This window comes from Pungitius pungitius, unplaced genomic scaffold (assembly GCF_949316345.1).
Source record: "Pungitius pungitius unplaced genomic scaffold, fPunPun2.1 scaffold_26, whole genome shotgun sequence".
In the NCBI taxonomy this organism is placed as follows: domain Eukaryota; kingdom Metazoa; phylum Chordata; class Actinopteri; order Perciformes; family Gasterosteidae; genus Pungitius; species Pungitius pungitius.
This window is the reverse complement of record NW_026909893.1, coordinates 196,510-219,757: the sequence shown is the minus strand read 5'-3', so window position 1 is coordinate 219,757 and position 23,248 is coordinate 196,510. Positions and strand designations below refer to the sequence as shown.

The following is a 23,248-nucleotide window of genomic DNA, read 5'->3' as shown; positions in this document are numbered from 1 at the left end:
TTCACCGATTGGCTGGGACCCCTGGGCGGGTCTTCTCTAGTCCATCCAATTTTCGGCATGGGATGTCACAGCCTTCTTTGCATACCCTTATTTAACCCACACAAAGATGCCAACGGCAGGCGTGTCATGATTCATTGACGCATTATAAAGGATTAGGAAAAAGATAAAAAGCAGCTTACGGCCATACCTCTCTGGTTCCGCCCGATCTCGTCTGATCTCGGAAGCTAAGCAGAGCAGGGCCTGGTTAGTACCTGGATGGAAGACCGCCTGGGAATCCCAGGTGCCGTAAGCTTTTTCACTTCTCTCTCTGAAAGCCGCCCAGCGCCGTAGATTGTACACCTACACAATTGTAAAAAAAATGTCACATTGTAGAAGAGATGCAATAGGAAGAAGATGAAAGGTGGCTTACGTCCATACCATCGTCAGGCCATTTGAGGTGGCGGGGACTGCAATGGCCATTCACCGATTGGCTGGGACCCCTGGGCGGGTCTTCTCTAGTCCATCCAATTTTCGGCATGGGATGTCACAGCCTTCTTTGCATACCCTTATTTAACCCACACAAAGATGCCAACGGCAGGCGTGTCATAATTCATTGACGCATTATAAAGGATTAGGAAAAAGATAAAAAGCAGCTTACGGCCATACCTCTCTGGTTCCGCCCGATCTCGTCTGATCTCGGAAGCTAAGCAGAGCAGGGCCTGGTTAGTACCTGGATGGAAGACCGCCTGGGAATCCCAGGTGCCGTAAGCTTTTTCACTTCTCTCTCCGAAAGCCGCCGAGCCCCGCAGATTGTACACCTACAAATTACAAAAAGAATATCACATTGTTGAAGAGATGCATGTTTAGTGTTGTTTTAACGTTGGATATGAAAGGAAATTAGACAATATTATCCAAAATGATTCCGTTTCATGATTGCTAAATTAGTGTTGATCAACATTTACGATTGGCATACTATTGTTTGTAATTTAGCCGTTGAAATACAGGTGCTAACCCAACATGTTAGAATTGCCAGTGAAGAAAAGTAAAGTTACCTTCAGGCTTTAGGAACCTCTCTTGCCAATGCTAAGAACTGCTTCAATTTTAGAAAAAGAAACTTCTGATTATCTTTGACACGTTTTAAAGGATGAGGAAAAAGATGAAAAGCAGCTTACGGCCATACCTCTCTGGTTCCGCCCGATCTCGTCTGATCTCGGAAGCTAAGCAGAGCAGGGCCTGGTTAGTACCTGGATGGAAGACCGCCTGGGAATCCCAGGTGCCGTAAGCTTTTTCACTTCTCTCTCTGAAAGCCGCCCAGCGCCGTAGATTGTACACCTACACAATTGTAAAAAAAATGTCACATTGTAGAAGAGATGCAATAGGAAGAAGATGAAAGGTGGCTTACGTCCATACCATCGTCAGGCCATTTGAGGTGGCGGGGACTGCAATGGCCATTCACCGATTGGCTGGGACCCCTGGGCGGGTCTTCTCTAGTCCATCCAATTTTCGGCATGGGATGTCACAGCCTTCTTTGCATACCCTTATTTAACCCACACAAAGATGCCAACGGCAGGCGTGTCATAATTCATTGACGCATTATAAAGGATTAGGAAAAAGATAAAAAGCAGCTTACGGCCATACCTCTCTGGTTCCGCCCGATCTCGTCTGATCTCGGAAGCTAAGCAGAGCAGGGCCTGGTTAGTACCTGGATGGAAGACCGCCTGGGAATCCCAGGTGCCGTAAGCTTTTTCACTTCTCTCTCCGAAAGCCGCCGAGCGCCGCAGATTGTACACCTACAAATTACAAAAAGAATATCACATTGTTGAAGAGATGCATGTTTAGTGTTGTTTTAACGTTGGATATGAAAGGAAATTAGACAATATTATCCAAAATGATTCCGTTTCATGATTGCTAAATTAGTGTTGATCAACATTTACGATTGGCATACTATTGTTTGTAATTTAGCCGTTGAAATACAGGTGCTAACCCAACATGTTAGAATTGCCAGTGAAGAAAAGTAAAGTTACCTTCAGGCTTTAGGAACCTCTCTTGCCAATGCTAAGAACTGCTTCAATTTTAGAAAAAGAAACTTCTGATTATCTTTGACACGTTTTAAAGGATTAGGAAAAAGATGAAAAGCAGCTTACGGCCATACCTCTCTGGTTCCGCCCGATCTCGTCTGATCTCGGAAGCTAAGCAGAGCAGGGCCTGGTTAGTACCTGGATGGAAGACCGCCTGGGAATCCCAGGTGCCGTAAGCTTTTTCACTTCTCTCTCTGAAAGCCGCCCAGCGCCGTAGATTGTACACCTACACAATTGTAAAAAAAATGTCACATTGTAGAAGAGATGCAATAGGAAGAAGATGAAAGGTGGCTTACGTCCATACCATCGTCAGGCCATTTGAGGTGGCGGGGACTGCAATGGCCATTCACCGATTGGCTGGGACCCCTGGGCGGGTCTTCTCTAGTCCATCCAATTTTCGGCATGGGATGTCACAGCCTTCTTTGCATACCCTTATTTAACCCACACAAAGATGCCAACGGCAGGCGTGTCATGATTCATTGACGCATTATAAAGGATTAGGAAAAAGATAAAAAGCAGCTTACGGCCATACCTCTCTGGTTCCGCCCGATCTCGTCTGATCTCGGAAGCTAAGCAGAGCAGGGCCTGGTTAGTACCTGGATGGAAGACCGCCTGGGAATCCCAGGTGCCGTAAGCTTTTTCACTTCTCTCTCTGAAAGCCGCCCAGCGCCGTAGATTGTACACCTACACAATTGTAAAAAAAATGTCACATTGTAGAAGAGATGCAATAGGAAGAAGATGAAAGGTGGCTTACGTCCATACCATCGTCAGGCCATTTGAGGTGGCGGGGACTGCAATGGCCATTCACCGATTGGCTGGGACCCCTGGGCGGGTCTTCTCTAGTCCATCCAATTTTCGGCATGGGATGTCACAGCCTTCTTTGCATACCCTTATTTAACCCACACAAAGATGCCAACGGCAGGCGTGTCATAATTCATTGACGCATTATAAAGGATTAGGAAAAAGATAAAAAGCAGCTTACGGCCATACCTCTCTGGTTCCGCCCGATCTCGTCTGATCTCGGAAGCTAAGCAGAGCAGGGCCTGGTTAGTACCTGGATGGAAGACCGCCTGGGAATCCCAGGTGCCGTAAGCTTTTTCACTTCTCTCTCCGAAAGCCGCCGAGCGCCGCAGATTGTACACCTACAAATTACAAAAAGAATATCACATTGTTGAAGAGATGCATGTTTAGTGTTGTTTTAACGTTGGATATGAAAGGAAATTAGACAATATTATCCAAAATGATTCCGTTTCATGATTGCTAAATTAGTGTTGATCAACATTTACGATTGGCATACTATTGTTTGTAATTTAGCCGTTGAAATACAGGTGCTAACCCAACATGTTAGAATTGCCAGTGAAGAAAAGTAAAGTTACCTTCAGGCTTTAGGAACCTCTCTTGCCAATGCTAAGAACTGCTTCAATTTTAGAAAAAGAAACTTCTGATTATCTTTGACACGTTTTAAAGGATGAGGAAAAAGATGAAAAGCAGCTTACGGCCATACCTCTCTGGTTCCGCCCGATCTCGTCTGATCTCGGAAGCTAAGCAGAGCAGGGCCTGGTTAGTACCTGGATGGAAGACCGCCTGGGAATCCCAGGTGCCGTAAGCTTTTTCACTTCTCTCTCTGAAAGCCGCCCAGCGCCGTAGATTGTACACCTACACAATTGTAAAAAAAATGTCACATTGTAGAAGAGATGCAATAGGAAGAAGATGAAAGGTGGCTTACGTCCATACCATCGTCAGGCCATTTGAGGTGGCGGGGACTGCAATGGCCATTCACCGATTGGCTGGGACCCCTGGGCGGGTCTTCTCTAGTCCATCCAATTTTCGGCATGGGATGTCACAGCCTTCTTTGCATACCCTTATTTAACCCACACAAAGATGCCAACGGCAGGCGTGTCATAATTCATTGACGCATTATAAAGGATTAGGAAAAAGATAAAAAGCAGCTTACGGCCATACCTCTCTGGTTCCGCCCGATCTCGTCTGATCTCGGAAGCTAAGCAGAGCAGGGCCTGGTTAGTACCTGGATGGAAGACCGCCTGGGAATCCCAGGTGCCGTAAGCTTTTTCACTTCTCTCTCCGAAAGCCGCCGAGCGCCGCAGATTGTACACCTACAAATTACAAAAAGAATATCACATTGTTGAAGAGATGCATGTTTAGTGTTGTTTTAACGTTGGATATGAAAGGAAATTAGACAATATTATCCAAAATGATTCCGTTTCATGATTGCTAAATTAGTGTTGATCAACATTTACGATTGGCATACTATTGTTTGTAATTTAGCCGTTGAAATACAGGTGCTAACCCAACATGTTAGAATTGCCAGTGAAGAAAAGTAAAGTTACCTTCAGGCTTTAGGAACCTCTCTTGCCAATGCTAAGAACTGCTTCAATTTTAGAAAAAGAAACTTCTGATTATCTTTGACACGTTTTAAAGGATTAGGAAAAAGATGAAAAGCAGCTTACGGCCATACCTCTCTGGTTCCGCCCGATCTCGTCTGATCTCGGAAGCTAAGCAGAGCAGGGCCTGGTTAGTACCTGGATGGAAGACCGCCTGGGAATCCCAGGTGCCGTAAGCTTTTTCACTTCTCTCTCTGAAAGCCGCCCAGCGCCGTAGATTGTACACCTACACAATTGTAAAAAAAATGTCACATTGTAGAAGAGATGCAATAGGAAGAAGATGAAAGGTGGCTTACGTCCATACCATCGTCAGGCCATTTGAGGTGGCGGGGACTGCAATGGCCATTCACCGATTGGCTGGGACCCCTGGGCGGGTCTTCTCTAGTCCATCCAATTTTCGGCATGGGATGTCACAGCCTTCTTTGCATACCCTTATTTAACCCACACAAAGATGCCAACGGCAGGCGTGTCATAATTCATTGACGCATTATAAAGGATTAGGAAAAAGATAAAAAGCAGCTTACGGCCATACCTCTCTGGTTCCGCCCGATCTCGTCTGATCTCGGAAGCTAAGCAGAGCAGGGCCTGGTTAGTACCTGGATGGAAGACCGCCTGGGAATCCCAGGTGCCGTAAGCTTTTTCACTTCTCTCTCCGAAAGCCGCCGAGCGCCGCAGATTGTACACCTACAAATTACAAAAAGAATATCACATTGTTGAAGAGATGCATGTTTAGTGTTGTTTTAACGTTGGATATGAAAGGAAATTAGACAATATTATCCAAAATGATTCCGTTTCATGATTGCTAAATTAGTGTTGATCAACATTTACGATTGGCATACTATTGTTTGTAATTTAGCCGTTGAAATACAGGTGCTAACCCAACATGTTAGAATTGCCAGTGAAGAAAAGTAAAGTTACCTTCAGGCTTTAGGAACCTCTCTTGCCAATGCTAAGAACTGCTTCAATTTTAGAAAAAGAAACTTCTGATTATCTTTGACACGTTTTAAAGGATTAGGAAAAAGATGAAAAGCAGCTTACGGCCATACCTCTCTGGTTCCGCCCGATCTCGTCTGATCTCGGAAGCTAAGCAGAGCAGGGCCTGGTTAGTACCTGGATGGAAGACCGCCTGGGAATCCCAGGTGCCGTAAGCTTTTTCACTTCTCTCTCTGAAAGCCGCCCAGCGCCGTAGATTGTACACCTACACAATTGTAAAAAAAATGTCACATTGTAGAAGAGATGCAATAGGAAGAAGATGAAAGGTGGCTTACGTCCATACCATCGTCAGGCCATTTGAGGTGGCGGGGACTGCAATGGCCATTCACCGATTGGCTGGGACCCCTGGGCGGGTCTTCTCTAGTCCATCCAATTTTCGGCATGGGATGTCACAGCCTTCTTTGCATACCCTTATTTAACCCACACAAAGATGCCAACGGCAGGCGTGTCATAATTCATTGACGCATTATAAAGGATTAGGAAAAAGATAAAAAGCAGCTTACGGCCATACCTCTCTGGTTCCGCCCGATCTCGTCTGATCTCGGAAGCTAAGCAGAGCAGGGCCTGGTTAGTACCTGGATGGAAGACCGCCTGGGAATCCCAGGTGCCGTAAGCTTTTTCACTTCTCTCTCCGAAAGCCGCCGAGCGCCGCAGATTGTACACCTACAAATTACAAAAAGAATATCACATTGTTGAAGAGATGCATGTTTAGTGTTGTTTTAACGTTGGATATGAAAGGAAATTAGACAATATTATCCAAAATGATTCCGTTTCATGATTGCTAAATTAGTGTTGATCAACATTTACGATTGGCATACTATTGTTTGTAATTTAGCCGTTGAAATACAGGTGCTAACCCAACATGTTAGAATTGCCAGTGAAGAAAAGTAAAGTTACCTTCAGGCTTTAGGAACCTCTCTTGCCAATGCTAAGAACTGCTTCAATTTTAGAAAAAGAAACTTCTGATTATCTTTGACACGTTTTAAAGGATTAGGAAAAAGATGAAAAGCAGCTTACGGCCATACCTCTCTGGTTCCGCCCGATCTCGTCTGATCTCGGAAGCTAAGCAGAGCAGGGCCTGGTTAGTACCTGGATGGAAGACCGCCTGGGAATCCCAGGTGCCGTAAGCTTTTTCACTTCTCTCTCTGAAAGCCGCCCAGCGCCGTAGATTGTACACCTACACAATTGTAAAAAAAATGTCACATTGTAGAAGAGATGCAATAGGAAGAAGATGAAAGGTGGCTTACGTCCATACCATCGTCAGGCCATTTGAGGTGGCGGGGACTGCAATGGCCATTCACCGATTGGCTGGGACCCCTGGGCGGGTCTTCTCTAGTCCATCCAATTTTCGGCATGGGATGTCACAGCCTTCTTTGCATACCCTTATTTAACCCACACAAAGATGCCAACGGCAGGCGTGTCATAATTCATTGACGCATTATAAAGGATTAGGAAAAAGATAAAAAGCAGCTTACGGCCATACCTCTCTGGTTCCGCCCGATCTCGTCTGATCTCGGAAGCTAAGCAGAGCAGGGCCTGGTTAGTACCTGGATGGAAGACCGCCTGGGAATCCCAGGTGCCGTAAGCTTTTTCACTTCTCTCTCCGAAAGCCGCCGAGCGCCGCAGATTGTACACCTACAAATTACAAAAAGAATATCACATTGTTGAAGAGATGCATGTTTAGTGTTGTTTTAACGTTGGATATGAAAGGAAATTAGACAATATTATCCAAAATGATTCCGTTTCATGATTGCTAAATTAGTGTTGATCAACATTTACGATTGGCATACTATTGTTTGTAATTTAGCCGTTGAAATACAGGTGCTAACCCAACATGTTAGAATTGCCAGTGAAGAAAAGTAAAGTTACCTTCAGGCTTTAGGAACCTCTCTTGCCAATGCTAAGAACTGCTTCAATTTTAGAAAAAGAAACTTCTGATTATCTTTGACACGTTTTAAAGGATTAGGAAAAAGATGAAAAGCAGCTTACGGCCATACCTCTCTGGTTCCGCCCGATCTCGTCTGATCTCGGAAGCTAAGCAGAGCAGGGCCTGGTTAGTACCTGGATGGAAGACCGCCTGGGAATCCCAGGTGCCGTAAGCTTTTTCACTTCTCTCTCTGAAAGCCGCCCAGCGCCGTAGATTGTACACCTACACAATTGTAAAAAAAATGTCACATTGTAGAAGAGATGCAATAGGAAGAAGATGAAAGGTGGCTTACGTCCATACCATCGTCAGGCCATTTGAGGTGGCGGGGACTGCAATGGCCATTCACCGATTGGCTGGGACCCCTGGGCGGGTCTTCTCTAGTCCATCCAATTTTCGGCATGGGATGTCACAGCCTTCTTTGCATACCCTTATTTAACCCACACAAAGATGCCAACGGCAGGCGTGTCATGATTCATTGACGCATTATAAAGGATTAGGAAAAAGATAAAAAGCAGCTTACGGCCATACCTCTCTGGTTCCGCCCGATCTCGTCTGATCTCGGAAGCTAAGCAGAGCAGGGCCTGGTTAGTACCTGGATGGAAGACCGCCTGGGAATCCCAGGTGCCGTAAGCTTTTTCACTTCTCTCTCTGAAAGCCGCCCAGCGCCGTAGATTGTACACCTACACAATTGTAAAAAAAATGTCACATTGTAGAAGAGATGCAATAGGAAGAAGATGAAAGGTGGCTTACGTCCATACCATCGTCAGGCCATTTGAGGTGGCGGGGACTGCAATGGCCATTCACCGATTGGCTGGGACCCCTGGGCGGGTCTTCTCTAGTCCATCCAATTTTCGGCATGGGATGTCACAGCCTTCTTTGCATACCCTTATTTAACCCACACAAAGATGCCAACGGCAGGCGTGTCATAATTCATTGACGCATTATAAAGGATTAGGAAAAAGATAAAAAGCAGCTTACGGCCATACCTCTCTGGTTCCGCCCGATCTCGTCTGATCTCGGAAGCTAAGCAGAGCAGGGCCTGGTTAGTACCTGGATGGAAGACCGCCTGGGAATCCCAGGTGCCGTAAGCTTTTTCACTTCTCTCTCCGAAAGCCGCCGAGCGCCGCAGATTGTACACCTACAAATTACAAAAAGAATATCACATTGTTGAAGAGATGCATGTTTAGTGTTGTTTTAACGTTGGATATGAAAGGAAATTAGACAATATTATCCAAAATGATTCCGTTTCATGATTGCTAAATTAGTGTTGATCAACATTTACGATTGGCATACTATTGTTTGTAATTTAGCCGTTGAAATACAGGTGCTAACCCAACATGTTAGAATTGCCAGTGAAGAAAAGTAAAGTTACCTTCAGGCTTTAGGAACCTCTCTTGCCAATGCTAAGAACTGCTTCAATTTTAGAAAAAGAAACTTCTGATTATCTTTGACACGTTTTAAAGGATGAGGAAAAAGATGAAAAGCAGCTTACGGCCATACCTCTCTGGTTCCGCCCGATCTCGTCTGATCTCGGAAGCTAAGCAGAGCAGGGCCTGGTTAGTACCTGGATGGAAGACCGCCTGGGAATCCCAGGTGCCGTAAGCTTTTTCACTTCTCTCTCTGAAAGCCGCCCAGCGCCGTAGATTGTACACCTACACAATTGTAAAAAAAATGTCACATTGTAGAAGAGATGCAATAGGAAGAAGATGAAAGGTGGCTTACGTCCATACCATCGTCAGGCCATTTGAGGTGGCGGGGACTGCAATGGCCATTCACCGATTGGCTGGGACCCCTGGGCGGGTCTTCTCTAGTCCATCCAATTTTCGGCATGGGATGTCACAGCCTTCTTTGCATACCCTTATTTAACCCACACAAAGATGCCAACGGCAGGCGTGTCATAATTCATTGACGCATTATAAAGGATTAGGAAAAAGATAAAAAGCAGCTTACGGCCATACCTCTCTGGTTCCGCCCGATCTCGTCTGATCTCGGAAGCTAAGCAGAGCAGGGCCTGGTTAGTACCTGGATGGAAGACCGCCTGGGAATCCCAGGTGCCGTAAGCTTTTTCACTTCTCTCTCCGAAAGCCGCCGAGCGCCGCAGATTGTACACCTACAAATTACAAAAAGAATATCACATTGTTGAAGAGATGCATGTTTAGTGTTGTTTTAACGTTGGATATGAAAGGAAATTAGACAATATTATCCAAAATGATTCCGTTTCATGATTGCTAAATTAGTGTTGATCAACATTTACGATTGGCATACTATTGTTTGTAATTTAGCCGTTGAAATACAGGTGCTAACCCAACATGTTAGAATTGCCAGTGAAGAAAAGTAAAGTTACCTTCAGGCTTTAGGAACCTCTCTTGCCAATGCTAAGAACTGCTTCAATTTTAGAAAAAGAAACTTCTGATTATCTTTGACACGTTTTAAAGGATTAGGAAAAAGATGAAAAGCAGCTTACGGCCATACCTCTCTGGTTCCGCCCGATCTCGTCTGATCTCGGAAGCTAAGCAGAGCAGGGCCTGGTTAGTACCTGGATGGAAGACCGCCTGGGAATCCCAGGTGCCGTAAGCTTTTTCACTTCTCTCTCTGAAAGCCGCCCAGCGCCGTAGATTGTACACCTACACAATTGTAAAAAAAATGTCACATTGTAGAAGAGATGCAATAGGAAGAAGATGAAAGGTGGCTTACGTCCATACCATCGTCAGGCCATTTGAGGTGGCGGGGACTGCAATGGCCATTCACCGATTGGCTGGGACCCCTGGGCGGGTCTTCTCTAGTCCATCCAATTTTCGGCATGGGATGTCACAGCCTTCTTTGCATACCCTTATTTAACCCACACAAAGATGCCAACGGCAGGCGTGTCATGATTCATTGACGCATTATAAAGGATTAGGAAAAAGATAAAAAGCAGCTTACGGCCATACCTCTCTGGTTCCGCCCGATCTCGTCTGATCTCGGAAGCTAAGCAGAGCAGGGCCTGGTTAGTACCTGGATGGAAGACCGCCTGGGAATCCCAGGTGCCGTAAGCTTTTTCACTTCTCTCTCTGAAAGCCGCCCAGCGCCGTAGATTGTACACCTACACAATTGTAAAAAAAATGTCACATTGTAGAAGAGATGCAATAGGAAGAAGATGAAAGGTGGCTTACGTCCATACCATCGTCAGGCCATTTGAGGTGGCGGGGACTGCAATGGCCATTCACCGATTGGCTGGGACCCCTGGGCGGGTCTTCTCTAGTCCATCCAATTTTCGGCATGGGATGTCACAGCCTTCTTTGCATACCCTTATTTAACCCACACAAAGATGCCAACGGCAGGCGTGTCATAATTCATTGACGCATTATAAAGGATTAGGAAAAAGATAAAAAGCAGCTTACGGCCATACCTCTCTGGTTCCGCCCGATCTCGTCTGATCTCGGAAGCTAAGCAGAGCAGGGCCTGGTTAGTACCTGGATGGAAGACCGCCTGGGAATCCCAGGTGCCGTAAGCTTTTTCACTTCTCTCTCCGAAAGCCGCCGAGCGCCGCAGATTGTACACCTACAAATTACAAAAAGAATATCACATTGTTGAAGAGATGCATGTTTAGTGTTGTTTTAACGTTGGATATGAAAGGAAATTAGACAATATTATCCAAAATGATTCCGTTTCATGATTGCTAAATTAGTGTTGATCAACATTTACGATTGGCATACTATTGTTTGTAATTTAGCCGTTGAAATACAGGTGCTAACCCAACATGTTAGAATTGCCAGTGAAGAAAAGTAAAGTTACCTTCAGGCTTTAGGAACCTCTCTTGCCAATGCTAAGAACTGCTTCAATTTTAGAAAAAGAAACTTCTGATTATCTTTGACACGTTTTAAAGGATTAGGAAAAAGATGAAAAGCAGCTTACGGCCATACCTCTCTGGTTCCCCCCGATCTCGTCTGATCTCGGAAGCTAAGCAGAGCAGGGCCTGGTTAGTACCTGGATGGAAGACCGCCTGGGAATCCCAGGTGCCGTAAGCTTTTTCACTTCTCTCTCCGAAAGCCGCCGAGCGCCGCAGATTGTACACCTACAAATTACAAAAAGAATATCACATTGTTGAAGAGATGCATGTTTAGTGTTGTTTTAACGTTGGATATGAAAGGAAATTAGACAATAATATCCAAAATGATTCCGTTTCATGATTGCTAAATTAGTGTTGATCAACATTTACGATTGGCATACTATTGTTTGTAATTTAGCCGTTGAAATACAGGTGCTAACCCAACATGTTAGAATTGCCAGTGAAGAAAAGTAAAGTTACCTTCAGGCTTTAGGAACCTCTCTTGCCAATGCTAAGAACTGCTTCAATTTTAGAAAAAGAAACTTCTGATTATCTTTGACACGTTTTAAAGGATTAGGAAAAAGATGAAAAGCAGCTTACGGCCATACCTCTCTGGTTCCGCCCGATCTCGTCTGATCTCGGAAGCTAAGCAGAGCAGGGCCTGGTTAGTACCTGGATGGAAGACCGCCTGGGAATCCCAGGTGCCGTAAGCTTTTTCACTTCTCTCTCTGAAAGCCGCCCAGCGCCGTAGATTGTACACCTACACAATTGTAAAAAAAATGTCACATTGTAGAAGAGATGCAATAGGAAGAAGATGAAAGGTGGCTTACGTCCATACCATCGTCAGGCCATTTGAGGTGGCGGGGACTGCAATGGCCATTCACCGATTGGCTGGGACCCCTGGGCGGGTCTTCTCTAGTCCATCCAATTTTCGGCATGGGATGTCACAGCCTTCTTTGCATACCCTTATTTAACCCACACAAAGATGCCAACGGCAGGCGTGTCATAATTCATTGACGCATTATAAAGGATTAGGAAAAAGATAAAAAGCAGCTTACGGCCATACCTCTCTGGTTCCGCCCGATCTCGTCTGATCTCGGAAGCTAAGCAGAGCAGGGCCTGGTTAGTACCTGGATGGAAGACCGCCTGGGAATCCCAGGTGCCGTAAGCTTTTTCACTTCTCTCTCCGAAAGCCGCCGAGCGCCGCAGATTGTACACCTACAAATTACAAAAAGAATATCACATTGTTGAAGAGATGCATGTTTAGTGTTGTTTTAACGTTGGATATGAAAGGAAATTAGACAATATTATCCAAAATGATTCCGTTTCATGATTGCTAAATTAGTGTTGATCAACATTTACGATTGGCATACTATTGTTTGTAATTTAGCCGTTGAAATACAGGTGCTAACCCAACATGTTAGAATTGCCAGTGAAGAAAAGTAAAGTTACCTTCAGGCTTTAGGAACCTCTCTTGCCAATGCTAAGAACTGCTTCAATTTTAGAAAAAGAAACTTCTGATTATCTTTGACACGTTTTAAAGGATTAGGAAAAAGATGAAAAGCAGCTTACGGCCATACCTCTCTGGTTCCGCCCGATCTCGTCTGATCTCGGAAGCTAAGCAGAGCAGGGCCTGGTTAGTACCTGGATGGAAGACCGCCTGGGAATCCCAGGTGCCGTAAGCTTTTTCACTTCTCTCTCTGAAAGCCGCCCAGCGCCGTAGATTGTACACCTACACAATTGTAAAAAAAATGTCACATTGTAGAAGAGATGCAATAGGAAGAAGATGAAAGGTGGCTTACGTCCATACCATCGTCAGGCCATTTGAGGTGGCGGGGACTGCAATGGCCATTCACCGATTGGCTGGGACCCCTGGGCGGGTCTTCTCTAGTCCATCCAATTTTCGGCATGGGATGTCACAGCCTTCTTTGCATACCCTTATTTAACCCACACAAAGATGCCAACGGCAGGCGTGTCATAATTCATTGACGCATTATAAAGGATTAGGAAAAAGATAAAAAGCAGCTTACGGCCATACCTCTCTGGTTCCGCCCGATCTCGTCTGATCTCGGAAGCTAAGCAGAGCAGGGCCTGGTTAGTACCTGGATGGAAGACCGCCTGGGAATCCCAGGTGCCGTAAGCTTTTTCACTTCTCTCTCCGAAAGCCGCCGAGCGCCGCAGATTGTACACCTACAAATTACAAAAAGAATATCACATTGTTGAAGAGATGCATGTTTAGTGTTGTTTTAACGTTGGATATGAAAGGAAATTAGACAATATTATCCAAAATGATTCCGTTTCATGATTGCTAAATTAGTGTTGATCAACATTTACGATTGGCATACTATTGTTTGTAATTTAGCCGTTGAAATACAGGTGCTAACCCAACATGTTAGAATTGCCAGTGAAGAAAAGTAAAGTTACCTTCAGGCTTTAGGAACCTCTCTTGCCAATGCTAAGAACTGCTTCAATTTTAGAAAAAGAAACTTCTGATTATCTTTGACACGTTTTAAAGGATTAGGAAAAAGATGAAAAGCAGCTTACGGCCATACCTCTCTGGTTCCGCCCGATCTCGTCTGATCTCGGAAGCTAAGCAGAGCAGGGCCTGGTTAGTACCTGGATGGAAGACCGCCTGGGAATCCCAGGTGCCGTAAGCTTTTTCACTTCTCTCTCTGAAAGCCGCCCAGCGCCGTAGATTGTACACCTACACAATTGTAAAAAAAATGTCACATTGTAGAAGAGATGCAATAGGAAGAAGATGAAAGGTGGCTTACGTCCATACCATCGTCAGGCCATTTGAGGTGGCGGGGACTGCAATGGCCATTCACCGATTGGCTGGGACCCCTGGGCGGGTCTTCTCTAGTCCATCCAATTTTCGGCATGGGATGTCACAGCCTTCTTTGCATACCCTTATTTAACCCACACAAAGATGCCAACGGCAGGCGTGTCATGATTCATTGACGCATTATAAAGGATTAGGAAAAAGATAAAAAGCAGCTTACGGCCATACCTCTCTGGTTCCGCCCGATCTCGTCTGATCTCGGAAGCTAAGCAGAGCAGGGCCTGGTTAGTACCTGGATGGAAGACCGCCTGGGAATCCCAGGTGCCGTAAGCTTTTTCACTTCTCTCTCTGAAAGCCGCCCAGCGCCGTAGATTGTACACCTACACAATTGTAAAAAAAATGTCACATTGTAGAAGAGATGCAATAGGAAGAAGATGAAAGGTGGCTTACGTCCATACCATCGTCAGGCCATTTGAGGTGGCGGGGACTGCAATGGCCATTCACCGATTGGCTGGGACCCCTGGGCGGGTCTTCTCTAGTCCATCCAATTTTTGGCATGGGATGTCACAGCCTTCTTTGCATACCCTTATTTAACCCACACAAAGATGCCAACGGCAGGCGTGTCATAATTCATTGACGCATTATAAAGGATTAGGAAAAAGATAAAAAGCAGCTTACGGCCATACCTCTCTGGTTCCGCCCGATCTCGTCTGATCTCGGAAGCTAAGCAGAGCAGGGCCTGGTTAGTACCTGGATGGAAGACCGCCTGGGAATCCCAGGTGCCGTAAGCTTTTTCACTTCTCTCTCCGAAAGCCGCCGAGCGCCGCAGATTGTACACCTACAAATTACAAAAAGAATATCACATTGTTGAAGAGATGCATGTTTAGTGTTGTTTTAACGTTGGATATGAAAGGAAATTAGACAATATTATCCAAAATGATTCCGTTTCATGATTGCTAAATTAGTGTTGATCAACATTTACGATTGGCATACTATTGTTTGTAATTTAGCCGTTGAAATACAGGTGCTAACCCAACATGTTAGAATTGCCAGTGAAGAAAAGTAAAGTTACCTTCAGGCTTTAGGAACCTCTCTTGCCAATGCTAAGAACTGCTTCAATTTTAGAAAAAGAAACTTCTGATTATCTTTGACACGTTTTAAAGGATTAGGAAAAAGATGAAAAGCAGCTTACGGCCATACCTCTCTGGTTCCGCCCGATCTCGTCTGATCTCGGAAGCTAAGCAGAGCAGGGCCTGGTTAGTACCTGGATGGAAGACCGCCTGGGAATCCCAGGTGCCGTAAGCTTTTTCACTTCTCTCTCTGAAAGCCGCCCAGCGCCGTAGATTGTACACCTACACAATTGTAAAAAAAATGTCACATTGTAGAAGAGATGCAATAGGAAGAAGATGAAAGGTGGCTTACGTCCATACCATCGTCAGGCCATTTGAGGTGGCGGGGACTGCAATGGCCATTCACCGATTGGCTGGGACCCCTGGGCGGGTCTTCTCTAGTCCATCCAATTTTCGGCATGGGATGTCACAGCCTTCTTTGCATACCCTTATTTAACCCACACAAAGATGCCAACGGCAGGCGTGTCATAATTCATTGACGCATTATAAAGGATTAGGAAAAAGATAAAAAGCAGCTTACGGCCATACCTCTCTGGTTCCGCCCGATCTCGTCTGATCTCGGAAGCTAAGCAGAGCAGGGCCTGGTTAGTACCTGGATGGAAGACCGCCTGGGAATCCCAGGTGCCGTAAGCTTTTTCACTTCTCTCTCCGAAAGCCGCCGAGCGCCGCAGATTGTACACCTACAAATTACAAAAAGAATATCACATTGTTGAAGAGATGCATGTTTAGTGTTGTTTTAACGTTGGATATGAAAGGAAATTAGACAATATTATCCAAAATGATTCCGTTTCATGATTGCTAAATTAGTGTTGATCAACATTTACGATTGGCATACTATTGTTTGTAATTTAGCCGTTGAAATACAGGTGCTAACCCAACATGTTAGAATTGCCAGTGAAGAAAAGTAAAGTTACCTTCAGGCTTTAGGAACCTCTCTTGCCAATGCTAAGAACTGCTTCAATTTTAGAAAAAGAAACTTCTGATTATCTTTGACACGTTTTAAAGGATTAGGAAAAAGATGAAAAGCAGCTTACGGCCATACCTCTCTGGTTCCGCCCGATCTCGTCTGATCTCGGAAGCTAAGCAGAGCAGGGCCTGGTTAGTACCTGGATGGAAGACCGCCTGGGAATCCCAGGTGCCGTAAGCTTTTTCACTTCTCTCTCTGAAAGCCGCCCAGCGCCGTAGATTGTACACCTACACAATTGTAAAAAAAATGTCACATTGTAGAAGAGATGCAATAGGAAGAAGATGAAAGGTGGCTTACGTCCATACCATCGTCAGGCCATTTGAGGTGGCGGGGACTGCAATGGCCATTCACCGATTGGCTGGGACCCCTGGGCGGGTCTTCTCTAGTCCATCCAATTTTCGGCATGGGATGTCACAGCCTTCTTTGCATACCCTTATTTAACCCACACAAAGATGCCAACGGCAGGCGTGTCATGATTCATTGACGCATTATAAAGGATTAGGAAAAAGATAAAAAGCAGCTTACGGCCATACCTCTCTGGTTCCGCCCGATCTCGTCTGATCTCGGAAGCTAAGCAGAGCAGGGCCTGGTTAGTACCTGGATGGAAGACCGCCTGGGAATCCCAGGTGCCGTAAGCTTTTTCACTTCTCTCTCTGAAAGCCGCCCAGCGCCGTAGATTGTACACCTACACAATTGTAAAAAAAATGTCACATTGTAGAAGAGATGCAATAGGAAGAAGATGAAAGGTGGCTTACGTCCATACCATCGTCAGGCCATTTGAGGTGGCGGGGACTGCAATGGCCATTCACCGATTGGCTGGGACCCCTGGGCGGGTCTTCTCTAGTCCATCCAATTTTCGGCATGGGATGTCACAGCCTTCTTTGCATACCCTTATTTAACCCACACAAAGATGCCAACGGCAGGCGTGTCATAATTCATTGACGCATTATAAAGGATTAGGAAAAAGATAAAAAGCAGCTTACGGCCATACCTCTCTGGTTCCGCCCGATCTCGTCTGATCTCGGAAGCTAAGCAGAGCAGGGCCTGGTTAGTACCTGGATGGAAGACCGCCTGGGAATCCCAGGTGCCGTAAGCTTTTTCACTTCTCTCTCCGAAAGCCGCCGAGCGCCGCAGATTGTACACCTACAAATTACAAAAAGAATATCACATTGTTGAAGAGATGCATGTTTAGTGTTGTTTTAACGTTGGATATGAAAGGAAATTAGACAATATTATCCAAAATGATTCCGTTTCATGATTGCTAAATTAGTGTTGATCAACATTTACGATTGGCATACTATTGTTTGTAATTTAGCCGTTGAAATACAGGTGCTAACCCAACATGTTAGAATTGCCAGTGAAGAAAAGTAAAGTTACCTTCAGGCTTTAGGAACCTCTCTTGCCAATGCTAAGAACTGCTTCAATTTTAGAAAAAGAAACTTCTGATTATCTTTGACACGTTTTAAAGGATGAGGAAAAAGATGAAAAGCAGCTTACGGCCATACCTCTCTGGTTCCGCCCGATCTCGTCTGATCTCGGAAGCTAAGCAGAGCAGGGCCTGGTTAGTACCTGGATGGAAGACCGCCTGGGAATCCCAGGTGCCGTAAGCTTTTTCACTTCTCTCTCTGAAAGCCGCCCAGCGCCGTAGATTGTACACCTACACAATTGTAAAAAAAATGTCACATTGTAGAAGAGATGCAATAGGAAGAAGATGAAAGGTGGCTTACGTCCATACCATCGTCAGGCCATTTGAGGTGGCGGGGACTGCAATGGCCATTCACCGATTGGCTGGGACCCCTGGGCGGGTCTTCTCTAGTCCATCCAATTTTCGGCATGGGATGTCACAGCCTTCTTTGCATACCCTTATTTAACCCACACAAAGATGCCAACGGCAGGCGTGTCATAATTCATTGACGCATTATAAAGGATTAGGAAAAAGATAAAAAGCAGCTTACGGCCATACCTCTCTGGTTCCGCCCGATCTCGTCTGATCTCGGAAGCTAAGCAGAGCAGGGCCTGGTTAGTACCTGGATGGAAGACCGCCTGGGAATCCCAGGTGCCGTAAGCTTTTTCACTTCTCTCTCCGAAAGCCGCCGAGCGCCGCAGATTGTACACCTACAAATTACAAAAAGAATATCACATTGTTGAAGAGATGCATGTTTAGTGTTGTTTTAACGTTGGATATGAAAGGAAATTAGACAATATTATCCAAAATGATTCCGTTTCATGATTGCTAAATTAGTGTTGATCAACATTTACGATTGGCATACTATTGTTTGTAATTTAGCCGTTGAAATACAGGTGCTAACCCAACATGTTAGAATTGCCAGTGAAGAAAAGTAAAGTTACCTTCAGGCTTTAGGAACCTCTCTTGCCAATGCTAAGAACTGCTTCAATTTTAGAAAAAGAAACTTCTGATTATCTTTGACACGTTTTAAAGGATTAGGAAAAAGATGAAAAGCAGCTTACGGCCATACCTCTCTGGTTCCGCCCGATCTCGTCTGATCTCGGAAGCTAAGCAGAGCAGGGCCTGGTTAGTACCTGGATGGAAGACCGCCTGGGAATCCCAGGTGCCGTAAGCTTTTTCACTTCTCTCTCTGAAAGCCGCCCAGCGCCGTAGATTGTACACCTACACAATTGTAAAAAAAATGTCACATTGTAGAAGAGATGCAATAGGAAGAAGATGAAAGGTGGCTTACGTCCATACCATCGTCAGGCCATTTGAGGTGGCGGGGACTGCAATGGCCATTCACCGATTGGCTGGGACCCCTGGGCGGGTCTTCTCTAGTCCATCCAATTTTCGGCATGGGATGTCACAGCCTTCTTTGCATACCCTTATTTAACCCACACAAAGATGCCAACGGCAGGCGTGTCATGATTCATTGACGCATTATAAAGGATTAGGAAAAAGATAAAAAGCAGCTTACGGCCATACCTCTCTGGTTCCGCCCGATCTCGTCTGATCTCGGAAGCTAAGCAGAGCAGGGCCTGGTTAGTACCTGGATGGAAGACCGCCTGGGAATCCCAGGTGCCGTAAGCTTTTTCACTTCTCTCTCTGAAAGCCGCCCAGCGCCGTAGATTGTACACCTACACAATTGTAAAAAAAATGTCACATTGTAGAAGAGATGCAATAGGAAGAAGATGAAAGGTGGCTTACGTCCATACCATCGTCAGGCCATTTGAGGTGGCGGGGACTGCAATGGCCATTCACCGATTGGCTGGGACCCCTGGGCGGGTCTTCTCTAGTCCATCCAATTTTCGGCATGGGATGTCACAGCCTTCTTTGCATACCCTTATTTAACCCACACAAAGATGCCAACGGCAGGCGTGTCATAATTCATTGACGCATTATAAAGGATTAGGAAAAAGATAAAAAGCAGCTTACGGCCATACCTCTCTGGTTCCGCCCGATCTCGTCTGATCTCGGAAGCTAAGCAGAGCAGGGCCTGGTTAGTACCTGGATGGAAGACCGCCTGGGAATCCCAGGTGCCGTAAGCTTTTTCACTTCTCTCTCCGAAAGCCGCCGAGCGCCGCAGATTGTACACCTACAAATTACAAAAAGAATATCACATTGTTGAAGAGATGCATGTTTAGTGTTGTTTTAACGTTGGATATGAAAGGAAATTAGACAATATTATCCAAAATGATTCCGTTTCATGATTGCTAAATTAGTGTTGATCAACATTTACGATTGGCATACTATTGTTTGTAATTTAGCCGTTGAAATACAGGTGCTAACCCAACATGTTAGAATTGCCAGTGAAGAAAAGTAAAGTTACCTTCAGGCTTTAGGAACCTCTCTTGCCAATGCTAAGAACTGCTTCAATTTTAGAAAAAGAAACTTCTGATTATCTTTGACACGTTTTAAAGGATGAGGAAAAAGATGAAAAGCAGCTTACGGCCATACCTCTCTGGTTCCGCCCGATCTCGTCTGATCTCGGAAGCTAAGCAGAGCAGGGCCTGGTTAGTACCTGGATGGAAGACCGCCTGGGAATCCCAGGTGCCGTAAGCTTTTTCACTTCTCTCTCTGAAAGCCGCCCAGCGCCGTAGATTGTACACCTACACAATTGTAAAAAAAATGTCACATTGTAGAAGAGATGCAATAGGAAGAAGATGAAAGGTGGCTTACGTCCATACCATCGTCAGGCCATTTGAGGTGGCGGGGACTGCAATGGCCATTCACCGATTGGCTGGGACCCCTGGGCGGGTCTTCTCTAGTCCATCCAATTTTCGGCATGGGATGTCACAGCCTTCTTTGCATACCCTTATTTAACCCACACAAAGATGCCAACGGCAGGCGTGTCATAATTCATTGACGCATTATAAAGGATTAGGAAAAAGATAAAAAGCAGCTTACGGCCATACCTCTCTGGTTCCGCCCGATCTCGTCTGATCTCGGAAGCTAAGCAGAGCAGGGCCTGGTTAGTACCTGGATGGAAGACCGCCTGGGAATCCCAGGTGCCGTAAGCTTTTTCACTTCTCTCTCCGAAAGCCGCCGAGCGCCGCAGATTGTACACCTACAAATTACAAAAAGAATATCACATTGTTGAAGAGATGCATGTTTAGTGTTGTTTTAACGTTGGATATGAAAGGAAATTAGACAATATTATCCAAAATGATTCCGTTTCATGATTGCTAAATTAGTGTTGATCAACATTTACGATTGGCATACTATTGTTTGTAATTTAGCCGTTGAAATACAGGTGCTAACCCAACATGTTAGAATTGCCAGTGAAGAAAAGTAAAGTTACCTTCAGGCTTTAGGAACCTCTCTTGCCAATGCTAAGAACTGCTTCAATTTTAGAAAAAGAAACTTCTGATTATCTTTGACACGTTTTAAAGGATTAGGAAAAAGATGAAAAGCAGCTTACGGCCATACCTCTCTGGTTCCGCCCGATCTCGTCTGATCTCGGAAGCTAAGCAGAGCAGGGCCTGGTTAGTACCTGGATGGAAGACCGCCTGGGAATCCCAGGTGCCGTAAGCTTTTTCACTTCTCTCTCTGAAAGCCGCCCAGCGCCGTAGATTGTACACCTACACAATTGTAAAAAAAATGTCACATTGTAGAAGAGATGCAATAGGAAGAAGATGAAAGGTGGCTTACGTCCATACCATCGTCAGGCCATTTGAGGTGGCGGGGACTGCAATGGCCATTCACCGATTGGCTGGGACCCCTGGGCGGGTCTTCTCTAGTCCATCCAATTTTCGGCATGGGATGTCACAGCCTTCTTTGCATACCCTTATTTAACCCACACAAAGATGCCAACGGCAGGCGTGTCATAATTCATTGACGCATTATAAAGGATTAGGAAAAAGATAAAAAGCAGCTTACGGCCATACCTCTCTGGTTCCGCCCGATCTCGTCTGATCTCGGAAGCTAAGCAGAGCAGGGCCTGGTTAGTACCTGGATGGAAGACCGCCTGGGAATCCCAGGTGCCGTAAGCTTTTTCACTTCTCTCTCCGAAAGCCGCCGAGCGCCGCAGATTGTACACCTACAAATTACAAAAAGAATATCACATTGTTGAAGAGATGCATGTTTAGTGTTGTTTTAACGTTGGATATGAAAGGAAATTAGACAATATTATCCAAAATGATTCCGTTTCATGATTGCTAAATTAGTGTTGATCAACATTTACGATTGGCATACTATTGTTTGTAATTTAGCCGTTGAAATACAGGTGCTAACCCAACATGTTAGAATTGCCAGTGAAGAAAAGTAAAGTTACCTTCAGGCTTTAGGAACCTCTCTTGCCAATGCTAAGAACTGCTTCAATTTTAGAAAAAGAAACTTCTGATTATCTTTGACACGTTTTAAAGGATTAGGAAAAAGATGAAAAGCAGCTTACGGCCATACCTCTCTGGTTCCGCCCGATCTCGTCTGATCTCGGAAGCTAAGCAGAGCAGGGCCTGGTTAGTACCTGGATGGAAGACCGCCTGGGAATCCCAGGTGCCGTAAGCTTTTTCACTTCTCTCTCTGAAAGCCGCCCAGCGCCGTAGATTGTACACCTACACAATTGTAAAAAAAATGTCACATTGTAGAAGAGATGCAATAGGAAGAAGATGAAAGGTGGCTTACGTCCATACCATCGTCAGGCCATTTGAGGTGGCGGGGACTGCAATGGCCATTCACCGATTGGCTGGGACCCCTGGGCGGGTCTTCTCTAGTCCATCCAATTTTCGGCATGGGATGTCACAGCCTTCTTTGCATACCCTTATTTAACCCACACAAAGATGCCAACGGCAGGCGTGTCATAATTCATTGACGCATTATAAAGGATTAGGAAAAAGATAAAAAGCAGCTTACGGCCATACCTCTCTGGTTCCGCCCGATCTCGTTTGTAGGCCCAGCCCCCACCAGGAATCAGGAAGTGAACACAGTGGCGATTTGTTTGGCGCTTGGATCCATTTCGGTGCTCTAATCTGAACAGTTTTTTGTGGTGTTTTGATATGCCCTAAAGCTTTTTTTATTGAGGTTTTTTGGCAAGACAGAGTTTAGTACCCCCAGCAGTTTTGTACTGTTTGGGGGTAAGTGTTTCTCTTACCTAAAATGGCGGACCAACATGATGAACGAACACGGAACGGACAAAAGGAATCCCAAATGAATAGTGCTTTAGAATCAAACAGTGGTTTGAGCATGGACAGTATGGACAAAAACAACAAGAAGCTCACAGTTAGTGTAGAGCTGGAAGGAGGAAGCAGCATAAGTGCAATGGAGCTGATGAAATGCGTGCGGCAATTGTGTGGTGGTCTGGTGGCTTGCCGTGTGGTGGGCCACAACAGATATGAAATGACAATGAGCCACCCGAAGGGAAAGGAAAGACTGTTGGAAGGCTTCAAAATGGGAGAGACGAGGATCCACGCACGGGAGCTGTGCAACAACGAGCTGGTGGTGTCATTCCTAAACCTGCCATTCTACATTGAGGACTGCGAGATCCACGCCAAACTGTCGAGCTGGGGTGTGTCGGCAGCTTCACCAATCAAAAGGCGGATGTGGCCTGGGACAAATGTTGCTGATGGGACACGATTCCTAAAGGTAAAATTCAATGATCATGTCCAGTCCCTGCCGTATTCTACAAAGTTTAGTACTGCTCTGGGTGCAGAATACTTTAGAGTGATACACGACAAACAAATGAAAGTATGCAGGATGTGTATCCAACCTGGGCATATCATGAGGGAATGTCCGGA

The 23,248-nt window shown here is 45.4% G+C and overlaps 46 non-coding genes across 46 annotated transcripts; all 46 read left to right on the top strand.

Annotated features, from left to right (window-relative positions):
* The first annotated feature begins 173 nt into the window (after positions 1-173).
* On the top strand, positions 174-292 carry LOC134120686 (5S ribosomal RNA). Its single transcript, XR_009952229.1, has one exon. It is a non-coding gene; the product is annotated as a 5S ribosomal RNA (ribosomal RNA).
* Positions 293-631: 339 nt separating this feature from the next.
* On the top strand, positions 632-750 carry LOC134120684 (5S ribosomal RNA). Its single transcript, XR_009952227.1, has one exon. It is a non-coding gene; the product is annotated as a 5S ribosomal RNA (ribosomal RNA).
* Positions 751-1,145: 395 nt separating this feature from the next.
* LOC134120683 (5S ribosomal RNA) lies at positions 1,146-1,264 on the top strand. Its single transcript, XR_009952226.1, has one exon. It is a non-coding gene; the product is annotated as a 5S ribosomal RNA (ribosomal RNA).
* Positions 1,265-1,603: 339 nt separating this feature from the next.
* LOC134120682 (5S ribosomal RNA) lies at positions 1,604-1,722 on the top strand. Its single transcript, XR_009952225.1, has one exon. It is a non-coding gene; the product is annotated as a 5S ribosomal RNA (ribosomal RNA).
* A 395-nt stretch (positions 1,723-2,117) lies between these two features.
* LOC134120681 (5S ribosomal RNA) lies at positions 2,118-2,236 on the top strand. The gene has a single exon (XR_009952224.1). It is a non-coding gene; the product is annotated as a 5S ribosomal RNA (ribosomal RNA).
* A 339-nt stretch (positions 2,237-2,575) lies between these two features.
* LOC134120680 (5S ribosomal RNA) lies at positions 2,576-2,694 on the top strand. The gene has a single exon (XR_009952223.1). It is a non-coding gene; the product is annotated as a 5S ribosomal RNA (ribosomal RNA).
* A 339-nt stretch (positions 2,695-3,033) lies between these two features.
* On the top strand, positions 3,034-3,152 carry LOC134120679 (5S ribosomal RNA). The gene has a single exon (XR_009952222.1). It is a non-coding gene; the product is annotated as a 5S ribosomal RNA (ribosomal RNA).
* A 395-nt stretch (positions 3,153-3,547) lies between these two features.
* Positions 3,548-3,666, top strand: LOC134120678 (5S ribosomal RNA). The gene has a single exon (XR_009952221.1). It is a non-coding gene; the product is annotated as a 5S ribosomal RNA (ribosomal RNA).
* Positions 3,667-4,005: 339 nt separating this feature from the next.
* LOC134120677 (5S ribosomal RNA) lies at positions 4,006-4,124 on the top strand. The gene has a single exon (XR_009952220.1). It is a non-coding gene; the product is annotated as a 5S ribosomal RNA (ribosomal RNA).
* Positions 4,125-4,519: 395 nt separating this feature from the next.
* On the top strand, positions 4,520-4,638 carry LOC134120676 (5S ribosomal RNA). Its single transcript, XR_009952219.1, has one exon. It is a non-coding gene; the product is annotated as a 5S ribosomal RNA (ribosomal RNA).
* A 339-nt stretch (positions 4,639-4,977) lies between these two features.
* Positions 4,978-5,096, top strand: LOC134120675 (5S ribosomal RNA). The gene has a single exon (XR_009952218.1). It is a non-coding gene; the product is annotated as a 5S ribosomal RNA (ribosomal RNA).
* A 395-nt stretch (positions 5,097-5,491) lies between these two features.
* LOC134120673 (5S ribosomal RNA) lies at positions 5,492-5,610 on the top strand. The gene has a single exon (XR_009952216.1). It is a non-coding gene; the product is annotated as a 5S ribosomal RNA (ribosomal RNA).
* A 339-nt stretch (positions 5,611-5,949) lies between these two features.
* On the top strand, positions 5,950-6,068 carry LOC134120672 (5S ribosomal RNA). The gene has a single exon (XR_009952215.1). It is a non-coding gene; the product is annotated as a 5S ribosomal RNA (ribosomal RNA).
* A 395-nt stretch (positions 6,069-6,463) lies between these two features.
* LOC134120671 (5S ribosomal RNA) lies at positions 6,464-6,582 on the top strand. Its single transcript, XR_009952214.1, has one exon. It is a non-coding gene; the product is annotated as a 5S ribosomal RNA (ribosomal RNA).
* A 339-nt stretch (positions 6,583-6,921) lies between these two features.
* LOC134120670 (5S ribosomal RNA) lies at positions 6,922-7,040 on the top strand. Its single transcript, XR_009952213.1, has one exon. It is a non-coding gene; the product is annotated as a 5S ribosomal RNA (ribosomal RNA).
* A 395-nt stretch (positions 7,041-7,435) lies between these two features.
* Positions 7,436-7,554, top strand: LOC134120669 (5S ribosomal RNA). Its single transcript, XR_009952212.1, has one exon. It is a non-coding gene; the product is annotated as a 5S ribosomal RNA (ribosomal RNA).
* Positions 7,555-7,893: 339 nt separating this feature from the next.
* LOC134120668 (5S ribosomal RNA) lies at positions 7,894-8,012 on the top strand. The gene has a single exon (XR_009952211.1). It is a non-coding gene; the product is annotated as a 5S ribosomal RNA (ribosomal RNA).
* A 339-nt stretch (positions 8,013-8,351) lies between these two features.
* LOC134120667 (5S ribosomal RNA) lies at positions 8,352-8,470 on the top strand. Its single transcript, XR_009952210.1, has one exon. It is a non-coding gene; the product is annotated as a 5S ribosomal RNA (ribosomal RNA).
* Positions 8,471-8,865: 395 nt separating this feature from the next.
* Positions 8,866-8,984, top strand: LOC134120666 (5S ribosomal RNA). Its single transcript, XR_009952209.1, has one exon. It is a non-coding gene; the product is annotated as a 5S ribosomal RNA (ribosomal RNA).
* A 339-nt stretch (positions 8,985-9,323) lies between these two features.
* LOC134120665 (5S ribosomal RNA) lies at positions 9,324-9,442 on the top strand. Its single transcript, XR_009952208.1, has one exon. It is a non-coding gene; the product is annotated as a 5S ribosomal RNA (ribosomal RNA).
* A 395-nt stretch (positions 9,443-9,837) lies between these two features.
* Positions 9,838-9,956, top strand: LOC134120664 (5S ribosomal RNA). Its single transcript, XR_009952207.1, has one exon. It is a non-coding gene; the product is annotated as a 5S ribosomal RNA (ribosomal RNA).
* Positions 9,957-10,295: 339 nt separating this feature from the next.
* Positions 10,296-10,414, top strand: LOC134120662 (5S ribosomal RNA). Its single transcript, XR_009952205.1, has one exon. It is a non-coding gene; the product is annotated as a 5S ribosomal RNA (ribosomal RNA).
* Positions 10,415-10,753: 339 nt separating this feature from the next.
* On the top strand, positions 10,754-10,872 carry LOC134120661 (5S ribosomal RNA). The gene has a single exon (XR_009952204.1). It is a non-coding gene; the product is annotated as a 5S ribosomal RNA (ribosomal RNA).
* Positions 10,873-11,267: 395 nt separating this feature from the next.
* Positions 11,268-11,386, top strand: LOC134120193 (5S ribosomal RNA). Its single transcript, XR_009951742.1, has one exon. It is a non-coding gene; the product is annotated as a 5S ribosomal RNA (ribosomal RNA).
* A 395-nt stretch (positions 11,387-11,781) lies between these two features.
* On the top strand, positions 11,782-11,900 carry LOC134120660 (5S ribosomal RNA). Its single transcript, XR_009952203.1, has one exon. It is a non-coding gene; the product is annotated as a 5S ribosomal RNA (ribosomal RNA).
* Positions 11,901-12,239: 339 nt separating this feature from the next.
* Positions 12,240-12,358, top strand: LOC134120659 (5S ribosomal RNA). Its single transcript, XR_009952202.1, has one exon. It is a non-coding gene; the product is annotated as a 5S ribosomal RNA (ribosomal RNA).
* A 395-nt stretch (positions 12,359-12,753) lies between these two features.
* Positions 12,754-12,872, top strand: LOC134120658 (5S ribosomal RNA). The gene has a single exon (XR_009952201.1). It is a non-coding gene; the product is annotated as a 5S ribosomal RNA (ribosomal RNA).
* Positions 12,873-13,211: 339 nt separating this feature from the next.
* Positions 13,212-13,330, top strand: LOC134120657 (5S ribosomal RNA). The gene has a single exon (XR_009952200.1). It is a non-coding gene; the product is annotated as a 5S ribosomal RNA (ribosomal RNA).
* A 395-nt stretch (positions 13,331-13,725) lies between these two features.
* LOC134120656 (5S ribosomal RNA) lies at positions 13,726-13,844 on the top strand. The gene has a single exon (XR_009952199.1). It is a non-coding gene; the product is annotated as a 5S ribosomal RNA (ribosomal RNA).
* A 339-nt stretch (positions 13,845-14,183) lies between these two features.
* On the top strand, positions 14,184-14,302 carry LOC134120655 (5S ribosomal RNA). Its single transcript, XR_009952198.1, has one exon. It is a non-coding gene; the product is annotated as a 5S ribosomal RNA (ribosomal RNA).
* A 339-nt stretch (positions 14,303-14,641) lies between these two features.
* On the top strand, positions 14,642-14,760 carry LOC134120654 (5S ribosomal RNA). Its single transcript, XR_009952197.1, has one exon. It is a non-coding gene; the product is annotated as a 5S ribosomal RNA (ribosomal RNA).
* A 395-nt stretch (positions 14,761-15,155) lies between these two features.
* Positions 15,156-15,274, top strand: LOC134120653 (5S ribosomal RNA). The gene has a single exon (XR_009952196.1). It is a non-coding gene; the product is annotated as a 5S ribosomal RNA (ribosomal RNA).
* Positions 15,275-15,613: 339 nt separating this feature from the next.
* On the top strand, positions 15,614-15,732 carry LOC134120651 (5S ribosomal RNA). The gene has a single exon (XR_009952194.1). It is a non-coding gene; the product is annotated as a 5S ribosomal RNA (ribosomal RNA).
* A 395-nt stretch (positions 15,733-16,127) lies between these two features.
* LOC134120650 (5S ribosomal RNA) lies at positions 16,128-16,246 on the top strand. Its single transcript, XR_009952193.1, has one exon. It is a non-coding gene; the product is annotated as a 5S ribosomal RNA (ribosomal RNA).
* Positions 16,247-16,585: 339 nt separating this feature from the next.
* On the top strand, positions 16,586-16,704 carry LOC134120649 (5S ribosomal RNA). The gene has a single exon (XR_009952192.1). It is a non-coding gene; the product is annotated as a 5S ribosomal RNA (ribosomal RNA).
* Positions 16,705-17,043: 339 nt separating this feature from the next.
* LOC134120648 (5S ribosomal RNA) lies at positions 17,044-17,162 on the top strand. Its single transcript, XR_009952191.1, has one exon. It is a non-coding gene; the product is annotated as a 5S ribosomal RNA (ribosomal RNA).
* A 395-nt stretch (positions 17,163-17,557) lies between these two features.
* Positions 17,558-17,676, top strand: LOC134120647 (5S ribosomal RNA). Its single transcript, XR_009952190.1, has one exon. It is a non-coding gene; the product is annotated as a 5S ribosomal RNA (ribosomal RNA).
* A 339-nt stretch (positions 17,677-18,015) lies between these two features.
* On the top strand, positions 18,016-18,134 carry LOC134120646 (5S ribosomal RNA). Its single transcript, XR_009952189.1, has one exon. It is a non-coding gene; the product is annotated as a 5S ribosomal RNA (ribosomal RNA).
* A 395-nt stretch (positions 18,135-18,529) lies between these two features.
* Positions 18,530-18,648, top strand: LOC134120645 (5S ribosomal RNA). Its single transcript, XR_009952188.1, has one exon. It is a non-coding gene; the product is annotated as a 5S ribosomal RNA (ribosomal RNA).
* A 339-nt stretch (positions 18,649-18,987) lies between these two features.
* LOC134120644 (5S ribosomal RNA) lies at positions 18,988-19,106 on the top strand. The gene has a single exon (XR_009952187.1). It is a non-coding gene; the product is annotated as a 5S ribosomal RNA (ribosomal RNA).
* Positions 19,107-19,445: 339 nt separating this feature from the next.
* Positions 19,446-19,564, top strand: LOC134120643 (5S ribosomal RNA). The gene has a single exon (XR_009952186.1). It is a non-coding gene; the product is annotated as a 5S ribosomal RNA (ribosomal RNA).
* A 395-nt stretch (positions 19,565-19,959) lies between these two features.
* LOC134120642 (5S ribosomal RNA) lies at positions 19,960-20,078 on the top strand. Its single transcript, XR_009952185.1, has one exon. It is a non-coding gene; the product is annotated as a 5S ribosomal RNA (ribosomal RNA).
* Positions 20,079-20,417: 339 nt separating this feature from the next.
* Positions 20,418-20,536, top strand: LOC134120640 (5S ribosomal RNA). The gene has a single exon (XR_009952183.1). It is a non-coding gene; the product is annotated as a 5S ribosomal RNA (ribosomal RNA).
* Positions 20,537-20,931: 395 nt separating this feature from the next.
* Positions 20,932-21,050, top strand: LOC134120639 (5S ribosomal RNA). The gene has a single exon (XR_009952182.1). It is a non-coding gene; the product is annotated as a 5S ribosomal RNA (ribosomal RNA).
* A 339-nt stretch (positions 21,051-21,389) lies between these two features.
* Positions 21,390-21,508, top strand: LOC134120638 (5S ribosomal RNA). Its single transcript, XR_009952181.1, has one exon. It is a non-coding gene; the product is annotated as a 5S ribosomal RNA (ribosomal RNA).
* A 395-nt stretch (positions 21,509-21,903) lies between these two features.
* LOC134120637 (5S ribosomal RNA) lies at positions 21,904-22,022 on the top strand. The gene has a single exon (XR_009952180.1). It is a non-coding gene; the product is annotated as a 5S ribosomal RNA (ribosomal RNA).
* Positions 22,023-23,248: the final 1,226 nt, after the last annotated feature.